This window comes from Sparus aurata, chromosome 8, assembly GCF_900880675.1.
Source record: "Sparus aurata chromosome 8, fSpaAur1.1, whole genome shotgun sequence".
NCBI classification, from domain to species: Eukaryota; Metazoa; Chordata; class Actinopteri; order Spariformes; family Sparidae; genus Sparus; species Sparus aurata.
This window is the reverse complement of record NC_044194.1, coordinates 11,092,327-11,115,228: the sequence shown is the minus strand read 5'-3', so window position 1 is coordinate 11,115,228 and position 22,902 is coordinate 11,092,327. Positions and strand designations below refer to the sequence as shown.

At 42.9% G+C, this 22,902-nt stretch overlaps 3 long non-coding RNA genes across 5 annotated transcripts; 1 reads left to right on the top strand and 2 right to left on the bottom strand.

Moving 5' to 3' along the window:
- Positions 1 to 3,127: 3,127 nt before the first annotated feature.
- On the bottom strand, positions 3,128 to 4,631 carry LOC115586172 (uncharacterized). Of its 2 annotated transcripts, XR_003984831.1 has the most exons (3): positions 4,258 to 4,631; positions 4,118 to 4,183; positions 3,128 to 3,627 (listed from the first exon to the last, which is right to left on the bottom strand). It is a non-coding gene; the product is annotated as an uncharacterized LOC115586172 (long non-coding RNA). The 2 variants fall into 2 exon arrangements; XR_003984830.1 differs by having other exon boundaries at positions 4,118 to 4,631.
- Positions 4,632 to 11,026: 6,395 nt separating this feature from the next.
- LOC115586171 (uncharacterized) lies at positions 11,027 to 12,296 on the bottom strand. 2 transcript variants are annotated; one of them, XR_003984829.1, is made up of 3 exons: positions 12,158 to 12,296; positions 12,018 to 12,083; positions 11,027 to 11,526 (listed from the first exon to the last, which is right to left on the bottom strand). It is a non-coding gene; the product is annotated as an uncharacterized LOC115586171 (long non-coding RNA). The 2 variants fall into 2 exon arrangements; XR_003984828.1 differs by having other exon boundaries at positions 12,018 to 12,296.
- Positions 12,297 to 16,257: 3,961 nt separating this feature from the next.
- On the top strand, positions 16,258 to 16,864 carry LOC115587023 (uncharacterized). The gene is made up of 2 exons (XR_003984953.1): positions 16,258 to 16,468; positions 16,555 to 16,864. It is a non-coding gene; the product is annotated as an uncharacterized LOC115587023 (long non-coding RNA).
- Positions 16,865 to 22,902: the final 6,038 nt, after the last annotated feature.

Below are 22,902 nucleotides of genomic sequence, written 5' to 3'. Positions count from 1 at the left end.
TAATGTTATCTTAAAGACGTGCTCTCATTATGTCTTCATACTGCTGCATGTGATTGGAGTTTACTTCATCTTATTAAGAAATGAAATAACGAGTTCAGAAAGGTTCAGTGAGTTTCCTTGCGTCAGCCTTTGTGTGGTGAGGCAATACTTGAGAAATATTGTTGGCTTCAAATAAAATCACCTCCACTGTTTTTTGGGTTTGTCCGCATGTGTCAGCTTGCTATATAACATGTCCAAACTTCCACACACTGATTCCTGTATTATCGATATGTTTGAGAGACAGACTTGAAATGTAGTGTTTCCAAATCCCCCTGGGCTCTTTGGAGATAAGGTCACTCAGTGTTTGCCGGACTCATTTCCATAATAGCAGAGACGTTGAAGCGGCGGTTTGGGGTTGAGCAAGTGACCTTGGAAGAATTTCTTATAACTGGAACTTTTGATCATCTTTTCATCATAAGCAATATATCTTCAGTTATAATCCTAATTTTATGGATAAATGTTCACAGTACGACTTTGGATGACATTTTAAAGCTGCCTGCCCTTCAGTCCAGTGTCTTTACCTCGTTTTTCTTCAATAACAGTCGACTGAATATCAGATGAAGCGGGCCACTCATTATGACACTTATATATTTAAAGTCATTCTAAGGGTGCAGTGGTGGAAAGTAAAAGCGCTCTTGAGCACTAAAGGGGAAAGTTAATTTAAAACAGGTTCTTAAGCCACTTTGCTGAGATTAAAAGTAGAGAGACAGACAAGAAAGCTTGAGTCTCACAGTAATATACTGTAGAAACATTTACTAGTAATGACCAACTTTGGAAATAGGAGGGTTTTGTCCACAAAATCCTTACAAAGAAGATTATGCAAAAAAATTTGAGGGTTGAAAAAAGATTCTACTAAACAGTCTACCAAAATCTGTGTTGCAGTCGCTCTATGAGGAATAAGAGTGCCAAAATCAAAGAGATAGAGAAGATAGATAGAGAAGATATGAATAAATGGTTCAATACATAAATTAATATGCCATTAAGTGCACCAAAAAAAAATTAAAATTGAATGTAGCTTTTAGCTAATTAATAGAATGTGACATATATTGCTATTTCCCTTTTAATTTATTTCTGTATTTTTTTTACTTTTGTGTTAATTAAACTATTTATTTACTCTCCCATTATAGTTTCCATGTATTTATTTATTCATCTATTTATTTATTTATTACTTTCCCCTTGCATTTTGCAAGGTAATACATAACGATCTACCAAAATAATTTTGATTTATTGAGAAAAAATAGTAAAACACATGACAAAGAAAATAAACAGGAGAATTAATATGAGGGTAAATAAATGTGGAAGTAAATTTAAAACAGACATAGCAACATCTTAAATATGAATTGATGCGTATATTTGTTTTGAGTATTTTTGATGCACTTAATGGCATACATACTTGAGCTATTTTCTTTATTGGTTCGGTTTGTGTAATTGTCCTTAGGTTGTTTCAGTGCTCCATATAATTCCACCCTCAACTGAGTTCAAAACGCAATATAAACTGCAGACTGAAGACATTCACTGTCTGTGAAGTCTAATGAATAAACCATGATCATTGACAGGTTAAACCTTTCCAGTCCATTTAGACTAAACTCTCAAGTTGTTCTTGAACCAAAGATAGTGCTCACGTCCAATTTTGCACACACTCGACTTTAACAGACAGGAAAACGTATTTTCAACCAAGTCTACAATTTTGAAATGTTGAAATCTTGTTTTGGCAGTAGTTATTTTGTTGGATTTAAAGATGATAAACATTTTACTATTTAGTGACTATTTAATTTTCTGCATCTTCAGATTCAGCAAACCTTGAGACAAAGTTGACGTGCCAGTTGTCTCGTTATTCATTAACATCCAAAATGCACAACTCCTTATTTTCAAGTATTATTTCTGCTGTGAGGTTATTTAAAAGGTTGTTTGCTTTTCCCCTGGAGGTGGTTATGCTATTGATTAGAGAGGGGGCGGTTCTTTATCTGACAATGTAGATGTGACAGAACCTTCTATCACAAGCTGTCAGCAGCCTTGTATTTAGCTTGACTGCCTTTGTATTTTGCATCTCAGTCACGACGTGCGTCATATTTGTGCTGTACAGTTTACCCTCAGCTCGAGTTCCGACTTGTGACACTGAACACTGAATGTAGCAGCAGTGTCATATCACAAGTACCCACAGCAAACATCAATATTATTACATATGAATACATCCTAACAACCTACCTCTATTCAATTCAGTACACTCCACAGAGGTTACCTTTATTTTATTAAGAGGTCATATTGGGCTTTTTGGGTTTTTGCCTATCCTTCGTTGTGTTATTAAGCGTTTTGTGCTTGTGAATGGTCCACGCCAAAGTTGCTCTCTTCCACAGAAAATGCTGCTGCACTGCCTGAAACACCTGGTTTGAAGTCGAGCCTTGTAACTTCTGTAACATATGGGCTTCATTATGTAACAGGCGTCGCATAAATACATATTAAAGGTTGAATATGTAATATGCTTATTAAAAGCTATATTTTTTCAAAAATAATACATCCACGGGGCGTTTAGAGGGGCGCAGATTAAAAGTAATGCGTTTCCTTGAAAAATTATATTTAGTCTGAAATAAATAATTTAAGAAATTTTGACGGGTTCGACAATGACTTCCTGTTTACATCGTACCAGCCAAACAGTGGCCGGCATTGCGGGTTGCCAATTTCACAACCTCGGCAATGCTCGGCAAAGCTCGGCACAGCTAGGATGACACTGGGTAAAATTGCGGAGTCTGCAAGCTCTTCAGAGCCCCAGCGAACGGTGCGTTATCTGTCCCAGCAGCTGAGTGACCGGAGAAGAGCAAAAACCAGAGTAAATATCGGTGAAGCACACGCTCGATGGACTCAGGTAAAGGATTTCCACGGCATCAAAACACATGCGGAAATGGCGAACTTTCTCCTGGATCGGTAAGCTAACTAGCTTGCTAACTTAGCTAACGTTACTGTAGCATGTATGCTACCCTATTAATGCACAGTTTATGTACTAACAGATAGCCACAACATTATTATCTGGGCTAGGATCAGAAAACTAGATTCAGCTCTAGGAGCGGAGAGTGAGACACGGAACACAGTAAGATTTTAGTGACACCATATATTATAATAGTGGAATACCAATAACATTAAATATAATAACAATAGAAATATGGAATGCAAATACAAATGGCCATTCGAAAAAACATCAGTATGTACAATTAATTTCATCAGTAAACATCGGAGGACTCACAGTGCACATATAATTCATGAGCACCTGGTATTCCCAGGCAGTCTCCCATCCAAGTACTAACCAGGCCCAAATGCCAAAGAACAGAGTTCAAACTCTACCGCAATGCAACGGCCCAACGGATTAGTGTCCAATGGGGAAGGGGAAAAGTCCAAGGATTGGAAGGTGAGTGTGTGTGCTGTGTGTAGGGGCCGTTAGTGAGTTGCGAGGGGCCAAACAATTAGGAAAAGGGAGCGGCTGCCTAAAGGAGCCTCCTACCAGCCTGACCAGAGCAGTGGGGGTTCTGTTGGCTTTTCTCGAGACACAGTCTTCAGGCTTGGTGCCCAGGCTAATTCTCAGCTCGCCATCAACCTGGCCTGTATGGAAAACAGGTCCAATTAAATATCTAGTGTGCACACAACATTCAAGAAATACTACAACCAATTAACACAGGCTGCATTAAATAAATAGCAGCATCTCAAATTCAATAATTCCAATATTGTACAATATAATCACAGCATGATATATATAAATCGATATAAATCATTAACATAATATTTGTTATATCAAAATATTCATCACAGTACGTCAGTATCACCAAGACAAGCATCCAGACCAAAATGCTGGCAGTACCAGCAACTACCTGGACTGCATGTAAGTGACTAGCTTAAAGAGCTTCAGTACATTCAATTCTTGCCACAAAGATAATACACACAATCATAAAATCACGTCACACTTCTAACACTTCATGTGGCAGGACACATTCAGAGAACTAGGCATACAAGACACTTAACCGCTCCGACAATCAACAGGTAGCGGCTAGGCTAAGCCAACGCCATTCAAATGAATAGCGTTAGCGCGACTCACCAAAGTCCGTGATTAAATCAGCATACGGCTCCAATTCTGAGGTTCAGCGGCTCTGGTAGTCGGCTCCTATGTTTCAACAGTTATTGCATTTAGATCTGGAATGGCTGATGTTGAATTAAATGAACGATGATACGACGTACCTGCAGCAAACATTTCCCCTGCCTGCTCCTCTCGCTACTGCTGGCAGCAAGCCACAGCCGGGTCATGTTACCGCGACTGGTCGCGCTCTAATGACGTGACGTGATGACGTACGGTGCAATCACATGACCTCTTGCTTTATAAGGGAAAATATTATAAATAAATAAGGGTTTTCCCACCCGGGTTACACCCTCCCCCCTTTATACCATGCAACCCCTGATGCATGCTAAACATCGTAAACACGAGATTGCCCAAGGCCAGTTGCTGCAGCGGTACCAAGGGCTTCACTATAAGCATCAACAAAACCATGAAATAGCGTCTGTACGACCGAAATAAGCGGATTACCCAATGCCGCATATTGAAGGCGATTAGGAGGTTGACGCTGCCGACTAGAACGCCTGACGGCAGGACCCAATTCAACAACTGGATCAGCTAAGTCTGGAGCTTCAACCGATATCGGAGGTGGACTGAGCAATCGCTCCCTTTGGCTGGATGATGTCTCTGCTTGGTCAGGGCGCACTGGTTCTTCAACAAGTAGATTTCCAGGAACACAGGTAAGCTGTATTCCTTCAGTTTCAGGTAAGGTTTCACCAGGCTCAAGCTCCTCTTCTCCCACAGGTAGAGCAGCTTCGGACCCAGCAGAGGACTCCCCATCAGCAGATAAATACAAGGGTTCAGGAGCAGAAACCACAGGGTCCTCCAAGGACACAGGTGCAACAGCAGCCCCGGGTAAAGGCTGAGAACTGAATCCAGAAGCGGGTTCAACAGATAAACTTTGGAACTGGAATGTGTCTGGCTGGATCTGGACGTCAGGCACATTCCATCCATCTTCCTCCTCTACCAGGTCTTCAGTGTGATCAGCACTGGCTAGTTTCTGGCTCCGGGTTTGGGGACGACGTGAGGGTGTAACTGGCGCAGGATCTGGATCACCACATGCTGGCAAGAAGGAACATGGGAGAAGTAAATCTCGGTGTAGCGTACGAGTTGGTCGATCTGCCCTGTCCTCAGGCCGCACTGTATACACAGGCAGGTCTCCAGCACGTTTCACCACGACATACACATCTTGCTCCCATTTGTCCTCAAGTTTGTGCTTGCCACGAAGTCTGACATTTCGCACCAAAACGCGGTCACCTTCCTCCAGACTCGACGGAGTAACCCGCTGATCAAAGCGGGTTTTATTTCTTTCGCCAGATTTTACAGCATTCTTCGAAGCTATCTGAAAGCTCTCTTCGATTCTGGACCGCAGGTTCTCAACATACTGGGAATGAGAAGTAGACTGATGCCCCCGCACAGGCAAGCCAAAAGCCAGATCTACTGGAAGACGCGGTGAGCGGCCAAACATTAATTCGTATGGTGTAAAGCCGGTGACATCATTCCGTGTGCAGTTGTAAGCGTGCACTAACGTTTTCACGTAGTCTTTCCATCTAGCTTTCTGCTTGTGCTCCAGCGTCCCAAGCATGTTGAGCAGGGTCCGGTTGAATCTCTCAACTGGGTTCCCCCGAGGATGGTAAGGGGTTGTTCGGGTTTTTACAATCCCAGCGAGTTGGCAAAGTTCTTTAATCAACTTCGACTCGAAATCAGGCCCTTGGTCAGTGTGGAGGCGTTCCGGTATCCCGTAGCACACTATAAAGTTCTCCCATAGACATTTTGCCACTGTTTTCGCCTTTTGGTTTGCTGTGGGAATGGCTATTGCAAACTTTGTAAAGTGATCGGTGAAGACAAGAATGTCTTTTGTATTACTTTGATCTGGTTCAAGTGACAGATAGTCCATGCAGAGTAACTCCAAGATACGAGTGGTCTTAATGTTAACAAGTGGAGCTGATCTTTCTGGGAGTGTCTTGCGTCTCACACAACGGCTACAGGTCTTGATCTTGGTTTCAATATCAGCTGCCATGCGAGGCCAGAAGAACCGGGAGCGTACAAGATCTACGGTCCGCTCAATGCCCATGTGACCCATGTCATTATGCAAGCTTGCAACCACTACTGACCTCAGCTCCTCCGGTAACACCAGCTGGAACAAGACTTGTTCTCCGTCTTGCCTCCTTCGGTACAAGATGTCCTCTTGAAGCTCGAGACGGTTCAGCTCCCTCAGCAACAACACAAGGTCTGGAAGTTCTTGCCTTGCCGTTGGGGGAACCTTCTCCCCAGTCTCCATCTGGTGGATGACCTCCCTTATGACTGGATCAGCACGTTGCTCTCCTTTGAGGTCCAGGTGTGACAAAGAGGGAACAACAGGTAGGCCATGGAGGTCTTCACTAGCATAGCAGTCAGGAACGGCTTTAGCCGACAGGCTCAGGGACTCAACCAAGGCGATGGGACTCCCTGCCACACTGCTAGGCTGACTAGTGACAAGACAGCGGTGGCAGATGGCAGAAATTACATCTGGGTCGAGTTCTTCCAATTCACCAGGTGTAATGACACGCTCTGACGTAAACTTGTTGATCATGTCCCAATCTTTGGGTTCTATCAGGTCAGCAGGGTGGCTGTGAGGGCGGCGCGATAGAGCGTCAGCGTCGAGGTTTTGCTTCCCAGCTCGATATTGCAGCTTGAAAGTGTAGGTGGACAGGGCAGCAAGCCATCTGTGACTGGCGGCATCCAACTTCGCTGTTGTTAACAGGTAAGTGAGTGGGTTGTTGTCAGTCACTACCACAAAGTTGGCTCCATAGAGGTAGTCATGGAACTTTTCACACACACTCCACTTCAGCGCAAGAAATTCTAACTTATGTGCAGGATACCTCGACTCGCTTGCTGACAGACCACGGCTGGCATAAGCGATTACTCTCAGCTGACCCTCCTGTTCCTGGTATAAAGCTGCCCCGAGCCCGGTGATGCTGGCGTCAGTATGCAAAATATATTGCAGTTTTGGGTCAGCGAAGCCAAGAACTGGGGGACTGGTCAACTTCTCAATGAGCAGTTCAAATGCAAGCTGGCAAGTGGGGGTCCATCGCCCTCCAAAGGGTTGTTTTGGGTCCTGGATTCTTACTGGACTAGACCTTTTCTGGGCCTTGGAGGTGGGTGTATAGCCACGTGTCAAATCATTGAGGGGTTTTGCGATGGCAGAGTACCCTTTTATGAACCTCCGGTAATATCCAGCAAATCCTAGGAACGACTTGAGCTCCTTCAAAGTTCTTGGAATTGGCCAGGATTTTAGCACAAGGATCTTATCTGGATCAGTCTCAACTCCCTTCTCCGAAACGATGTGTCCCAGATATCTAACAGACGTCTGGAAAAATTTACATTTCTCGGGAGAGAGCTCCAGACCGTATTCTTCCAAGCGATGTAATACTCGCAGCAACCTCTGCTCATGCTCCTCTAGCGTATCTGAAAAGACAATAAGATCATCGAGGAAAACCAGAACTTCTTTCAAATGGAGATTGCCCATGCTCTTCTCCATTAACCGCTGGAATGTAGATGGAGCGTTTGTTACTCCTTGAGGCATTCTGTTGAATTCCCAAAATCCAATGGGTGTCACAAAAGCTGTCTTAGCTTTGTCCTCTTCATTCATTTCGATCTGGTAATAACCAGATTTTAAGTCAAGGACGCTGAACCATTTGGACCCGGACAAAGCGGACAGAGACTCCTCCAGGTTTGGCAGGGGGTAGGCGTCCTTAACCGTCTGTAGGTTCAGCTTCCTGTAATCAATACACAAGCGTATGTCACCGTTCTTCTTGCGGACCACGACAATTGGTGATGAAAATGATGATTCCGATTCACGAATGACACCAGCCTCCAGAAGGTCCCTTAGATGTTGTCGGACTGCTTCGATGTCTCTAGGGTGGATGGGTCTGGCTCTATGCTTGAATGGAGTTTCGTCATGCAGCTTTATATGATGCTTCACCTTGTCTGTGCATCCAAAGTCCATAGCACTAAGTGCAAAAACATCAGGAATCTTGTTGAGCTTCTCAGTGATTCTCCTCTTCCACTCTGGCGGGATAGGCGATTCCCCAAAATCCAACTTCAGAGCAGGAGAAGTTTCTGATGATGAACGTTTCATTGACACAGTGTGTGATAAGATCTGGGGTGAGACTGCAAGTTCAGCGATGGTGGAGAGAGGTGAAATGGTCACATCCTGGTCTGACTCATTGCTGAGGATGACTGGGATCTTCGGATGGGATTGGCTTGGGAGCATAACCAAAGAGTTCTTGACACACAGCCCACCTGGCATTGGTGAGGCTGGATGCTCCACAAGCACCCATTGCCTAGGAGACAGCATGCTGGTATGGATGAAGCCAGCCATGCAAATGGTACGACCAGCAGGGATGAGGATGGGAGACGTGCTGGCTAGCCTCACCACTCCATCGCTGCCCACCTGGTGCTGCTGAAGGCGGAGCTGCAGTAGTTTGAGCACTGCTTTATAGCCATGCGCAGTCGGCTGGAAGTTGGCGTATTCACTCCCCATGTACTGGTTGTATAGTGGCTCCAGGGTGTTCATGCCAATTAACACTGGGGACTGATGGGCTCCGACATCAGGAACAACAAGCGCCAGTGTGGCGACATCCAAATCCACTCCCAGGAACTCACTGGGGAATGTGACCACCATCTCTACATATCCAAGATAAGGAACTGCTTGCCCTGCGGCTCCTTCAACTTGCAGTAAATCACACAAGGGTTTCACAGGCTGATCCGCAAAATGCTGGTTATAGAATGACACCGGGATTGTAGTGACTTGCGATCCTGTGTCCAACAGACAATCAAATTCTTCACCAGAAATTTTGAGGTTAGCGGTGCAGCGAGATCCGACCAAGCCTTTGGGTAACCAAGCTGAACCAGCGGGGGTGGTCTGGGCTACTTCATGACATTCAACATGGCTTCTCAGGTTGGGACATTGTGGGTCCACACCAGTTCCGGTTCGCCCCACAACTGGAACTGACTCTAGTTTAAAGGATGTCTTGAAGTAGGGTTTGATTTCTGCCATCTTTGCTGCTTCTCGGTGAACTGCTTCCTCTTTGCAGCGACAAGTGCAGAGTTTGGGGGATTATCACAATGGGTCTTTATATGGCCATCTTCACCACACCGATAGCAGTAGCCGGCCTTAGGGACAGAAGACGGGTTCTTTGGTGGCTTGCCCGCCCTCTGCCCCTCACCCAACTTGCGGCCAGGTGTGGACTTGAAAGCAGCGGACTGACTAGAGCTTAAGCTTGACTGGGCAGTGGTGAGGGCTACAAGCTGCTTTTGTATATCTGCCAGTTGTTGAGCGAGTTGCTGAGTGGTGTTGGTGAGTGCAGCAATCTCTCCTTTCTCTGCACTGTCGGTGTAGGCATACTGCGCATGGGTTGCAACTCTGGATCGTGATGAGCCAAGATGTTGCTTCATGCGGATGGCTTTTGCAGCTTCACGATCTTCCTCAGTTCGCAGAAGGAGCAGGAATTCAGCAAACGATGGGGGATTATATTTTCGTTGTTTTAATTGGAGTTCTGTGATGAGAGAATTGTCCCAACAGCCACGGCAGAACTGGGTCAGTAGGTGTCGACCAAAGTCTTTGTTTAAGACTCCACCTCGTTTCACAGCCTGATTCAGCGCCACCTGCAACCGTTGTAGATAGTTGGACGGCTTCTCTCCAGCATCCTGGAAAGTATCCATAAATTTGGCGTACAACTCATCGCCATCCTGCACCGTGCCATACGCCGAGTCGAGGGTCTGTAGATACACTGTTGGTTGAGTGTCGGGTCTCAGGTGCTTAACCATGTCAGCAGCAGGTGGTAACAAACTGTCAAAAATCTTGCGTGAACGCTGTAGGTCAGACATGGCAGGATCTTTCAATAACAGCTCAACTCCAGACCGCCATGTGTCATAGTCTGACTCGGTTTGGGGCCTGGGCGATCTTCCAGAGAAGGCTCTGAGACGCTGTGTGAAATGCAGACTGCTGTCGTCGTTCTTGACGATGTGCTCGACCACATAGCGCACTTCAGGTGGATCAAGGTTGGCATGTGACATGGCTGGCAAAGCAGTTCTTGAGGCGTGTTGGGCTGTGGGGGCTGGCTGGACCCTTGGCTGTGGCTTAGTGTTCTGGTCTGAACCAGCAAGACCAACTGGGGGACCAAAGGTAGCAGCAGGAAGCAGTGGGGACACCTGCAGACCGACTGTGGCAGCAGGTGGTGGTGGCTTTTCATCGTCCTCCGAAGGAGACTCATCGTCACTGGCAGTGGGATTGAGCTGGGTGACTGACTGACCAAGCAGAGACATCACCCCATTAAGGACAACCGCAAAATCTTGGCCGGTCAATTTTGCGACTTTTTGTAATTCAGAAAGGTAGTTTTGAGTTTGCAACTTCCCTACCTCGTGCGCACAGACTGTAGATAAGTCCAAGATCTTGTAGGTAGTCTCAGCATCATTACACTTATATGTATATGGTAAAATTGGACGTAAGGCAGCTAACGCAGCACCTGAATTATATTCAGCCACGATCGAGTTGTGAAAAGCGGAATCGGGTTCATCAATACATTCAGATTTTAAAATAGAACCGTATTGCTGTAAAAAGTCGATTACCTCATCATCTGTTTCGGTTGTTGTCGCTTCCTTTATCAAAACTGCATTTGGAATCTTAATGCCACGTTTCTCGAATATGTCCATGTTTACACAATAAATGTATTGATAAAATGTTCAGGTCTTTCTCCGCTCCTGGCTGGCTCGCCACGTTATGTAGCATGTATGCTACCCTATTAATGCACAGTTTATGTACTAACAGATAGCCACAACATTATTATCTGGGCTAGGATCAGAAAACTAGATTCAGCTCTAGGAGCGGAGAGTGAGACACGGAACACAGTAAGATTTTAGTGACACCATATATTATAATAGTGGAATACCAATAACATTAAATATAATAACAATAGAAATATGGAATGCAAATACAAATGGCCATTCGAAAAAACATCAGTATGTACAATTAATTTCATCAGTAAACATCGGAGGACTCACAGTGCACATATAATTCATGAGCACCTGGTATTCCCAGGCAGTCTCCCATCCAAGTACTAACCAGGCCCAAATGCCAAAGAACAGAGTTCAAACTCTACCGCAATGCAACGGCCCAACGGATTAGTGTCCAATGGGGAAGGGGAAAAGTCCAAGGGTTGGAAGGTGAGTGTGTGTGCTGTGTGTAGGGGCCGTTAGTGAGTTGCGAGGGGCCAAACAATTAGGAAAAGGGAGCGGCTGCCTAAAGGAGCCTCCTACCAGCCTGACCAGAGCAGTGGGGGTTCTGTTGGCTTTTCTCGAGACACAGTCTTCAGGCTTGGTGCCCAGGCTAATTCTCAGCTCGCCATCAACCTGGCCTGTATGGAAAACATGTCCAATTAAATATCTAGTGTGCACACAACATTCAAGAAATACTACAACCAATTAACACAGGCTGCATTAAATAAATAGCAGCATCTCAAATTCAATAATTCCAATATTGTACAATATAATCACAGCATGATATATATAAATCGATATAAATCATTAACATAATATTTGTTATATCAAAATATTCATCACAGTACGTCAGTATCACCAAGACAAGCATCCAGACCAAAATGCATAGCAGTACCAGCAACTACCTGGACTGCATGTAAGTGACTAGCTTAAAGAGCTTCAGTACATTCAATTCTTGCCACAAAGATAATACACACAATCATAAAATCACGTCACACTTCTAACACTTCATGTGGCAGGACACATTCAGAGAACTAGGCATACAAGACACTTAACCGCTCCGACAATCAACAGGTAGCGGCTAGGCTAAGCCAACGCCATTCAAATGAATAGCGTTAGCGCGACTCACCAAAGTCCGTGATTAAATCAGCATACGGCTCCAATTCTGAGGTTCAGCGGCTCTGGTAGTCGGCTCCTATGTTTCAACAGTTATTGCATTTAGATCTGGAATGGCTGATGTTGAATTAAATGAACGATGATACGACGTACCTGCAGCAAACATTTCCCCTGCCTGCTCCTCTCGCTACTGCTGGCAGCAAGCCACAGCCGGGTCATGTTACCGCGACTGGTCGCGCTCTAATGACGTGACGTGATGACGTACGGTGCAATCACATGACCTCTTGCTTTATAAGGGAAGATATTATAAATAAATAAGGGTTTTCCCACCCGGGTTACATTACCTGTCGGTCAAACTCCTCTGCTATACTTATTTTCATTATATCACGTTGATACTAGATATGAGAATACTGATCGTGACCCATCGACCTCCACACCCAGTAAACGGAGGAAACGGAGGCGGCTCAATCCTCCTGCCCTGTCCAAACCTGGCAACCCGACTGCTGGAATTACTTTTTTGTTGTCGTGACTACGATCTTGAGACACTAGATGGCGGCATTCAGCTCATATTCCATATTGCACCTTTAAGCATAATATGACCTCTTTAAAGAAACCTTTTCTCCAGATTTCCTAATTTCATGAGTGAGAAGAAGATAAAAGAAAACTAGAGCCCAATATCCTCCTGATTGTGTTAAATATGTCTTCAAAATTCCCCTTTTGCGTAAAACATTGATTAAAAGCAAACAAAAATACACGGAAAATGCATTTTCTTCCTGCGGTAACAGTTTTTTTCGTGACCGTTTAAGGAGGCTTGTTATATCGTAGGCTGTGATTGCTAAGTTAAGATGCAGCCATATGTTTCATACCCTCACCTTCTTCACAAATAATCAATTGTGTTAACTGTATTTTAAAACACAGTATGATATATATATAGCAGCTCATATATACAGTGACTCATAAGGTACAAACATATTTTCCATGTGTGAGTCCAAGTTTATTCCAGGGGTTCATTTTAAAAACAGAAATTAATTGGTGTGCAAGAAAAGAAGCAATAAGCGCTTTAGACAGATATAAAACAATCGATAGACCACACCAGTCAAACACACACACACACACACTAATACACCAATGTCGTGCAGATGTAAAGGCCAATGGTAAAAAGACAGGATGTGAGACAGTCTTTCAAAGTGTCAGTGATGGGTGTCAGATCTGATAGCGTGTAGGAGGCTTTTCCATAATCTTGGGGCTACAACCTCAAACACCTTATCTCAAGCTTCAGCTCTCGGTGTAGAGAGCGAAGAGGTCTCTTTTGAAGGACCTTGATGGGTTTTGGGTTCGAGCATGAGTGTAGGCGTTTAGAATTGCAAGAAGGACCCGACCCAGTCAGAGCCTCGCACACAAGCAACAGAAACTCAGAGTCGATCGAAGAAACAAGAATAAAAAGAGAATCAGTATAGCGGGTGGTTCATGGGTTTATATGCTCTGTAGCCGGCAGCCCATCAGCGCCTTTTTCTTTATAAGCTTTTGCAAAAAATGTGCAACGTCTTAAGTCCTTGAATTTTTGAGTGAGAGAAGAGATTTATCCGACGCTCTAGTTCTTTTTGAATTATTTCCTGTGGGAGCCATTTGCAGTGATGCTAGCTGTGAATGCCCTTATGCCACTGCGTGCATTGGCCTTAACGAAAAAGAAAGCGTCGACACTTCAAGGAATCTTTCTACAAAAGTGACTGAAGTTTTATCATCTGAATATGAATCTCCTACAATACCAAATAGAAGGACACAAGGGTCATCTATAGTTGAAAGAGAAATGTCTCAAAACTGTCTCTGGGTCCTTACAGAAATCATTGCTTTAGAATAAAAAGAAATCTGAGTGTGTCTTTATACACGTACGTGTAAGAGCTGTGTATGCTGAAGTGACACTTAAACATGATTGTGACATCCACGCATCCACTCACATGCGTCTGTTTTTAACCACAGATAAAGGCAATTGGGCATTTCACTTCAAAAGAGACACAGATAAGCTCACGAAAGCAGAAAACCTGAGCAGGATAATCCGATTTACTGGCTGCAAAATGCCACCACACGTTGTCGGCCGCTGTAGCCTTATTTATGAATTAAGAATACAGACCAATGCTCAAAACTAACTGCAGAAGAAAAGCATTTCTGGCATTTCAATTTTCTTTTGGTCCCAACACAATGGAATATCTCTTTTAGGTCGCCACGATCAAAGATGGAGATGATCCGACTTCCTGTGAAAAATCGTCTTTCATCTTCACCAAGTGTCCGAAGAAGTATGGAGTGGTGCGACACAAACCACTGACAGCTGTTCGGATCTCCTTTTGCAGAGAGACCTGAGAACAAGAAGCTTTCACAGATGATAAAGATTTGGCTGAGGGGTACGGATGAACACTTTTGTTGTTGTTGTTGGTTTGTCGTCTGTGTGTTAATATTTCTCAGCAGATTTTAATATGACCACCAGTTACAGTTTGTCGTGTCCCTGACCCTTTACAGACAAACACTGCTTTCAACTGATCACTCTACTCCAGTGGCAGTTCTAGACCAGTTTTAATAGGGGGGCCAGGTTGGGGCCGGCTTTTTTGTTAGGGGGCACATACATACAACCCGGAAAAAAAGATAAATCCCTCATTCAGACAAAACAGTGTTAACAATTTCAGCAAATTTGATTGGGTAGTAAACTGCTGAGACACTTTATTTCTGCCTTTCATTGCAAGAAATCTGTCATTGTATTATTGATGCGGACTCCCTGTCGGGGGGCCACAGGGGGGTCCAGACTCGGAGTTATGGGGGCATTGGCCCCTGTTGATCCCCCCCTAGAACCACCCCTGCTCTATTCAAACCCATGTCTTAAACTCCATGAATGCATTTTGGTTTCAACATTCATTTGTGTTGCAATTAGAGCCCATTTAGGAAAAAGACAGAAAAATGTGGTTTTTAGGGACCACTTAGACTCTGGACTTCAAAAGAAGTTTGCGCATTTCAGTTGAAGGTAATCGAGCTAGTGACGCTTCTTTACAACATAGCTTGTCGTTTCAAATATCGAACACTGAAGCTTTTAAAACCACAATGGGCATCTGCTATGTTTCACTGAGAGCTAACTACTTTCCTTCTGTCCCTATTTTAGAACGCTGGCATGTGAGCCGTCAATCGTTATCCCTTTAAATTCATGAACTGCTGAAGGAGAGGTGTACACAGCAATACAGAGACTTGAAGGCAGAGGGACAATCAATAAAATAAAATAAGAGAAAAATGGCAATAATTGATTATTCCTGACGGTTCGCCCCTTGCAGTTTGATCACTGTATTATTTCTGCAAGTTACGTGACTGAAATGTATGTTCTGAAGTGTCAACACATCAATGAGGATCAGTGTGATGTGAAGGTGTTTATTATGTGTTTATTGATAGCTATTAATAGTCTCATGAAATTGAAAGACACAGTTAACTGCCAGCTGTTAAAACAGAGCCGTTTAGCTACACCAGCGAGGTGAAACGAGCAATGGAGAAGACTTTTTTCTCATGATGTTGCTATGGCATGCACGGTTAGCAACACAATGTACACATTCAGTGTGTAACAATCCAAAGGGACTGTCCAGAACATAATTACTGAGCTAAAAATAGCAGCATGAATCACATATTTCACTATATTCATTGATACTAATCCAATCACAACTTAGTTCCTAGAAGAATTTCCTTTTACTCCTGCAACCAGTGTGTGTGAATCAACTCGATACCACAAAACCACGTTATTCAACCTGTTAAAGCTCATTTCCAAACATCTTTCATATCAAACATTTCGAAGCAATATTTCTTGTGTGTCGCATATGTACGACTTCATTTTGGCATTACTGTGATGTTTGTGACTTCTGTTAATTTAAAGTGTTGTCCTATAACTGGTGACTTTCAAATTACAAAAAAAGAAGGCTACATTTAATCGAAATTAATAAAAAAAAAACATTGACTCCATTGTGTATACTGCAGTTATATTAACATAACATATATAATAATTATTGAAATGTTTGTCTGACACATGACTCCACTAAATGGTTATGTAAGTTAAAAATACTAAAAAATAAAAAAAATAAAAAAGCTTTTCAATGCAATCATAATAGTCCTACGTCATTGCAAATGCACTTTTTTCTGTAAACATGTCTGAAAGTCATTATGACTCTCATCATTATGGCACTTCTCTTTCTTTGAATCCCCATCCGTTCGTACAGTAGCCCTGAAGGTGTCATGATCTACATCATGGCAGCCCCTCCTCTCCTTTGTGTTTGCTCTGTGTATGTTTGATCCTCATCTCTTCCCTTCCCAGTCAGTTTGTGCATGGGCGTGGTCTTCTCTCTCCAGCAGGTAGAGCCAGGTGCATCTCATCCCACTAATCAACCTCTCCATATAACCTCCGGATTTCCAACCACTCGTCGCCAGTTCATACTCTCAGCCTGAGCGGTACCTAGTTTGACACCGGCCTCTAGTTATCTCTTGTGTGTTTTTCGCTTGTGCAGCATCCCTAACCTGTTGATTCCTCTGCCCAGTTAATCCTGCCTGCCTGCCTGCCTGCCTGCCTGCCAGCTCGTCTGCCTACTTGCTCCCACGCCTGTTCGTCTCCTCCTGCCACTGCTGGTCACTGCAGCCATCCGACCTCCATCCTAGGGAAGCTCCCGACCAGCAAGACGCAGACCGCGTTGAGACGCGGCTCCACCATTTCCGGGGAGATCACCACGTTTTCACCCAGCACCACCAGCACTCCTCGTGGGAACCCGGGACCCCTCCTAGCACGCCATTATTCCCTCCTGCACTGTGGTACTTTTCACTGGGTCACAATAAATCTCACCTTGAACAGAATCACCCGAGTCGAGTCGTGCATTTGGGTTCAACCTCTGTTGTTTATCATAACAGAAGGTCAAAACAAGACAGTATCGCTGCAAACACAGCTGTTAACTGTCACCAGACTGCACAAAAACACAGCAATAAACAGAGACACACAGTATCAGTAAAACCTAATCAGCCAAATGTGAAGGTCAGAAAATAAGTGAATGATTCTACATAAGAAAAAATAAGCAAAACTGATGGGAACAAAAACACAATTGGGTGATGACGGTTCTGAGTCATCCAGGTCATAGTAAATCTAGGTGCTGTATCGTAGGCAGCTGGACTTGTGTCAGTTTCTTGAAGACGTGTCACCTCTTATCCAAGAGGCTTCTCCAGCTCTAACTAACTGGAGGGGAGTTGGCTGGCTTTTAAACTCTGTGTGTGGTTGTGATCTTGCGGAGGCGTTAAGGACACATGTGAGCTCTGAGTTTCAGAGTCGTTAGGGCCTGGAGTGGGTCGTTGGTCAAGCCGGCTGTCATGTGGGTTGCTAAGGCTAGGTGAGCCCAGCTGTGAATGATTGTTAAGCTGTCTTGGGAGAGAAGTCAGTACTGCATTGTACAGCAAAAACAGTCAAATAAAAAGAGAGAGAAAAGAAACAACAGAAGCAACATCTATGGGGAGACAGGTTATGTTTTTCCACTGTACATGATATTTGACTCCCGATGGATTGAGCCTCAGTCTTCATCGAGCTGTTCAGAGATGGAGAAGGTTCAGAGATGCCAATTACAGTCATTTTCAAACAGAGCCATGAGCTGAGGTCTTCTTCACTCTCAACAGCAATTTACCCACTGAGGATGTTTACGGAGATTAGGTGTAAAAGATTTGTTTACCTCTTTAATCACACTATTGGAGGCCATAGAAAAACTCATTTCTCCATCACCTGTGGGAGCGAAACAGAGATTCACAGGAGATGTCTGACCGTCTCTCCCCACTTCAATACATTTTAATCTGAACTCGTGACTGCAGCAAGAACAGCTCTTATAATAAGAGATCTTTACATTCAATTCACGTTATTATAGAAAGATGCTCAGACTGTACTGCTGGCAATGACAATCCCTTCGCGAAAAAAGAAAATAACTGCAGGTTTGGAGGCAATTCCAACTGCATATTCTGCATATATGGTTGCAAACGTATGCATTGAGGTTTGGTATTGATTGAAAAAAATTTATAATATTACTGCCAGACTGTGTCAGGTGTCAGACCCTATCGGACTACAATGAGTGGGTGGTTCATGCCTGTGTTACTCAAACATATTAATATATATGAACTGAAATAAATTTTAATATATCATTATAACTTGCCTATGCGTGTAACTGGTTGGTCTCTCTTTCTCTTCTCTGCTCAATTCCAGCCTCTGGATGACTGATGCATCTTGTAGCCAATAAGACTTCAAATCCAGTAATTTTACTTGAGTTTTTTAAGTTTATGTGGTTTTATGCATTTAGCTTTATCTGCTTGAGCACGTTTGACCAATTTATATGCACACAATTAGTGTAAATAAGGAAATAAAGAACTTTCATAAAAGTCATAAAAATCTTTTCCCAGGCCCCGCATAATTCCTCCGAAAAATAAGTGTTAACTGTCCATTTTTAGTGATATTGTTTTAAAATTTGGATCATGAGACAACATGATGTGGACCCTGTGTGTTTTCCAGCTAATAGGGGCAGTACAAGTCATCTACAAACTTATTTTTGCATTGGAGAATTTAAGGGGGTAAAAGTAAATACATAATTCAGTGTGACCAGCCTCCTTTAGATTAATGCCAGATGCACTTACTGATCCTTACAGCTTGGCGGATGAATTCAGCTTATAACCTTTCAAAAGAGCCCAAAACCATGCCTGCACTCAAAATGGTTCAACAGCAGCGTTTAACTTATTTTTGGGCTCGCCTGAGATCAGCGATTTAAGGTAATTTTACATACATTTCCAGGAAAAAGAACAGTTTTATTCATATGCTATTTTTGCATGCCTTGCAGAGCTACATAGAAATGCCAAACTTAACAATATAAGGAGTCTTTGTACAAGAGGCAGGTTATTTGTGGACAGGACACGAAATGTGTTCTCAGATCCATCAGACCATCTCATATTCAGACTGATCCCGCTGAGACAGACTGCACTTAACGGCTGACTCGTGTCTGTCTCAAATGTGCCTCGAGTCATCGCTGTCTATCAAATCTTACTCTCTTAATTTTTTCTTTGGGGAGTGGGGCTTCTACTAACTGAAGAAATGAAACAAACGGCTCAATATTCTCAAATTGGAATACAGATTTATGCTCAGTAATAAAGCTGGACAAGAGTGTCACAAAGATGACTTGCATCTCAAACAGCACGGCATATAAAATGAGAAAATAATGAACTAGGCGACTTGTACAGAAAGTGTCAGGACAAGCTGGTGCCCTGAAAGGAGGAGAGTTTATTGGCGACTGAGAAACTGAGGAGCTGCAGGAGCTAAAATAAGGAACTAAATCAGGAGCCAAAAGCAGCTTTCGTACCTCCATCTAAGCATTTCCACCACATCCAAAGAAGCTTGAATATTTAACACAGTTAGACTGATAAAAGATTCAAAACATCTTTTTTTGAGAGATATTTCAAGCACAACAAAACAACAACTGAGTGCCTATTGTTTAATTTGAATGAATGCAAAGGCACAAAACATGCCTAATGTGTCTCCTCAGTAGGTCACGGTTTAATCAGTTTCTTAAATTTTTGATTGCTCCTCTATGCAGCGCTTTAGTTCATCAGTTTCTATTGTTAATTTTCTGTCTCTCTCAATCTCTTTATCACACTATTTCTATTTTAATCCACCTCTATTCAGATAAGTCAGGGAGTCAACTACACTATTTCTTACTAATCCCAAAAAGATTATAAGAACGCATTTCTTATAACATTGATACTTGCAGCGAGAGTTTGCTTACTTCATAAATGAAACCTTCACCCAAGGTGTCGCAGTAACTAACTTTTGACATCAGTTTCACCTTTTGAAATTGTTTCTGAGTTCCTAAATAGAGAAAGATACGTTACCATAGAGAAGAGTCTGCTATGTGATACCAAGAAGTTAACTGGGCTGCCATTCAATTCTCAACATTTTCATGTTCACAATGGTGAGAGAACATGGAGAAGAGAATAGTCCTCGATCTGACATAGTGATCCCAAAACCACAAAATCCTCACAGTGTGACTGCTGCTTAGACCCTCTTCTACAATCTAGCAGAACTGTATATGACCTTCAGTGATGCAGAACACAATGTTCTTTATCTCAGTGGGACATCGCAGTAAATTACTAGGTGAAAAAAATATATATATAATATAAATCATATGTTATATATAATATAATAACTACAGTATATTTGTGGTCACGATTTAACAAAAAGGGGACCAGAATGCAAGACACACAGGCAGACAAGTAAGTGAAGGACACTGAGCTTTTAAAAACAAAAGCCAAAAAGGCAAAATTCAATGAAATACAAAATGCTAGGACCAAACACAAAAGCTAAACAAAGTACAAACCAAAAGCAAAGTGCCAAATCAAAAGGCAGGCGTACAAATAAGGAATAAGACGGGGAATCGGAAACAAAAAGCAAGAAACACATCATGGGGAGATGGGAACGGGCTCAGGGAGACTAAACAGACGAACTGACGTAGAGAGCAGGGAGCCCTTGTGTATATAGTATATTCTCTATACTGTAGTATACTATATACTGTATGTAGTTTATACTGTATATATACTGTATATAGTATATACACAAGGGAGACAGGGATAATTGGATGCAGGTGAAATATATCATGGAGGAGCAGACAATCAATAAAGTCAGAAAACAGACAAAGGGAGAAAGTACAAACTATGACATTTGCAATATAATGCAAATGTTTCAGCAACACTGATTACTCAAAACTTGTCTTTGCTTGCCAAGCAAGCAAAAATCACTCTTGCTTAACTGATACAGAGTTTATTGGACAAAAATGATGGGTTAAAATGATACAGGATAGTGAAGATAGAGCTAAATGTCAGGGGCGTGGCAATGTTGTAGGGCTGTGCTGCAAACAGATGGAGACAAACAATGGAATCAGAGATTAATTAATGAAGAATAAACAGATGCTAAAAAAAAAATAATCCTTGATTAAATCTATTGATCAATTTCAGTGCATAAACAGTACCTATAATTGTTGTCGCATTTAAATGGAAAGTGTAATACTGCAATAATCAAATAATCACACCAAGGTCAATATACAATGTAAGTGCGCAAATGAGCTGCAGTGACGCTGAATACAATGCAGGGCTACAGAACAGACAGGATGGAGTACATTGAAGAGATGCTACTTGCGTCATAAATGTTATGCTTGTGAATGAAAGGGGTGCAGATTATAATGCAGTGATGTGAAAAGCAACTTACACCACAGTAAGAACTACAAAGTACACAACACACAGTCATGCAAAAGAAAAAGAGCTGGGATACTTGCTGCTAAACACAACAATTTGTCCTGAAATATCTGTCCCACTGGGTCAGCTGTTCTTGTTAAATTAATTCATGTGTCATGCTTAATGTTTCAGGCAAAGACAAAAGTAATGCAATGCTATGAAAGGCGTGATGAAAGTCTAACTTGTTTTAATATCGCCGTCTGCAACTTTCTGTCTAATATACTTTCTAGAACTATTGTCAAATGTCTCTCTTTCCTCTCCCCCATTCCCCTTCATCCGTGACCAAAAAATGTGAACAAAAAAAACAAAAAACAAAAACAAAAAAAGTTTGATTGTTCCTGACACAATACATTACAAATCTATTTGGTCACATCAGGTCAAATCATGTGACTAATCTCTCTTTACATTTCCTGTACAGGACGTGAGACGCGAATAAACAAATGGTGCAGTTGCCATTTATATCACTCCATTTGATTATGGAAATTGGTAGGTGAGATTCTTCAGCGTGATTGCCTGGCTGATGCTATCGGATCAGCTGTGCTTGCTGTGTGTCTCTACATGAGCAGCCTTTTATGTTTTCCCACACTTCTCTCTCGGGTCCTGGCCGACTTTAGACAGAAGGTGACTGAGTAGTATCTATGTGAGGTGGAGCCGGCCCCCTTCAAAACATGCCACCAGGACAAGGTCACTGAGGTACAACAGGATCCTTATGTAGAGGAGCAACTGCCACAAACACTTGAATATTTGGCACCCTTGTCATTGTCACCCTTGTCATTAAAATGCAAACCTCCGATGTTTCATTGCATCACTTTGTGTGTAAGCCTTCAGGGTGGAATCTGGCATGACATTTGTTTACTTTTCCTAAAGCCAAAATTTGGCACTAAGGACAGCTATGTGGAAAGCGAGTACGTGGCATGAGGTTTCCCAGGGCAACAGATTCCTTCTACAGCTGCTCAAAACTGGGGATTATTGAGCCTACTAGAGGGCCGAGTCTTGACTGGCATGATAAGTTGCCTGTTCATTTCTTGCCATGACAAAAGCCCTAGAATTTCAACAGCTCCCTCCGGCAGACATACAATATGTGTTCCAGTCACTGACTGTAAGAAAAATAATGAATAGAGCAACTGTGGTGTCACCCATGGGCGCCTGAAGAGCCAGTGTGAGACTCAAAGGGAAAATGGGCAAAGTGTTGGAGCATGGGGGAAAGTTGAAGAAAGCAGAACGAAGCCTGGATATGGAAACGCACCCGCCTAGCTCAAAGCTAACTAAGTTCTATCAAGCTAACTGTGTTCTACAGAAAGAATAACATTTCCCCAAGCGTCATTTCCTTTAGTTTGATGCGTTTACTACGAACGCAGGCTTGACTGCAGGTTAATTCGCCCCAGACAGACAGAGCACTTGCTTTGCATTTTGCCGTTAGCTAGCGGCTAGGTGTTCAGTTCAGCCTCTGACCGAAGCCAGCACTCACCAAAGTCCCCAATGCCTTTTCTTTTTCACATCTCCTCTGTTCATGAGTTAAAGTACATTCCCCCTTTTCTCTAATAAAAACTAGCAGATCACAGTTGAACGCTGCAGACAAGTCGAAAAGCAGGAGT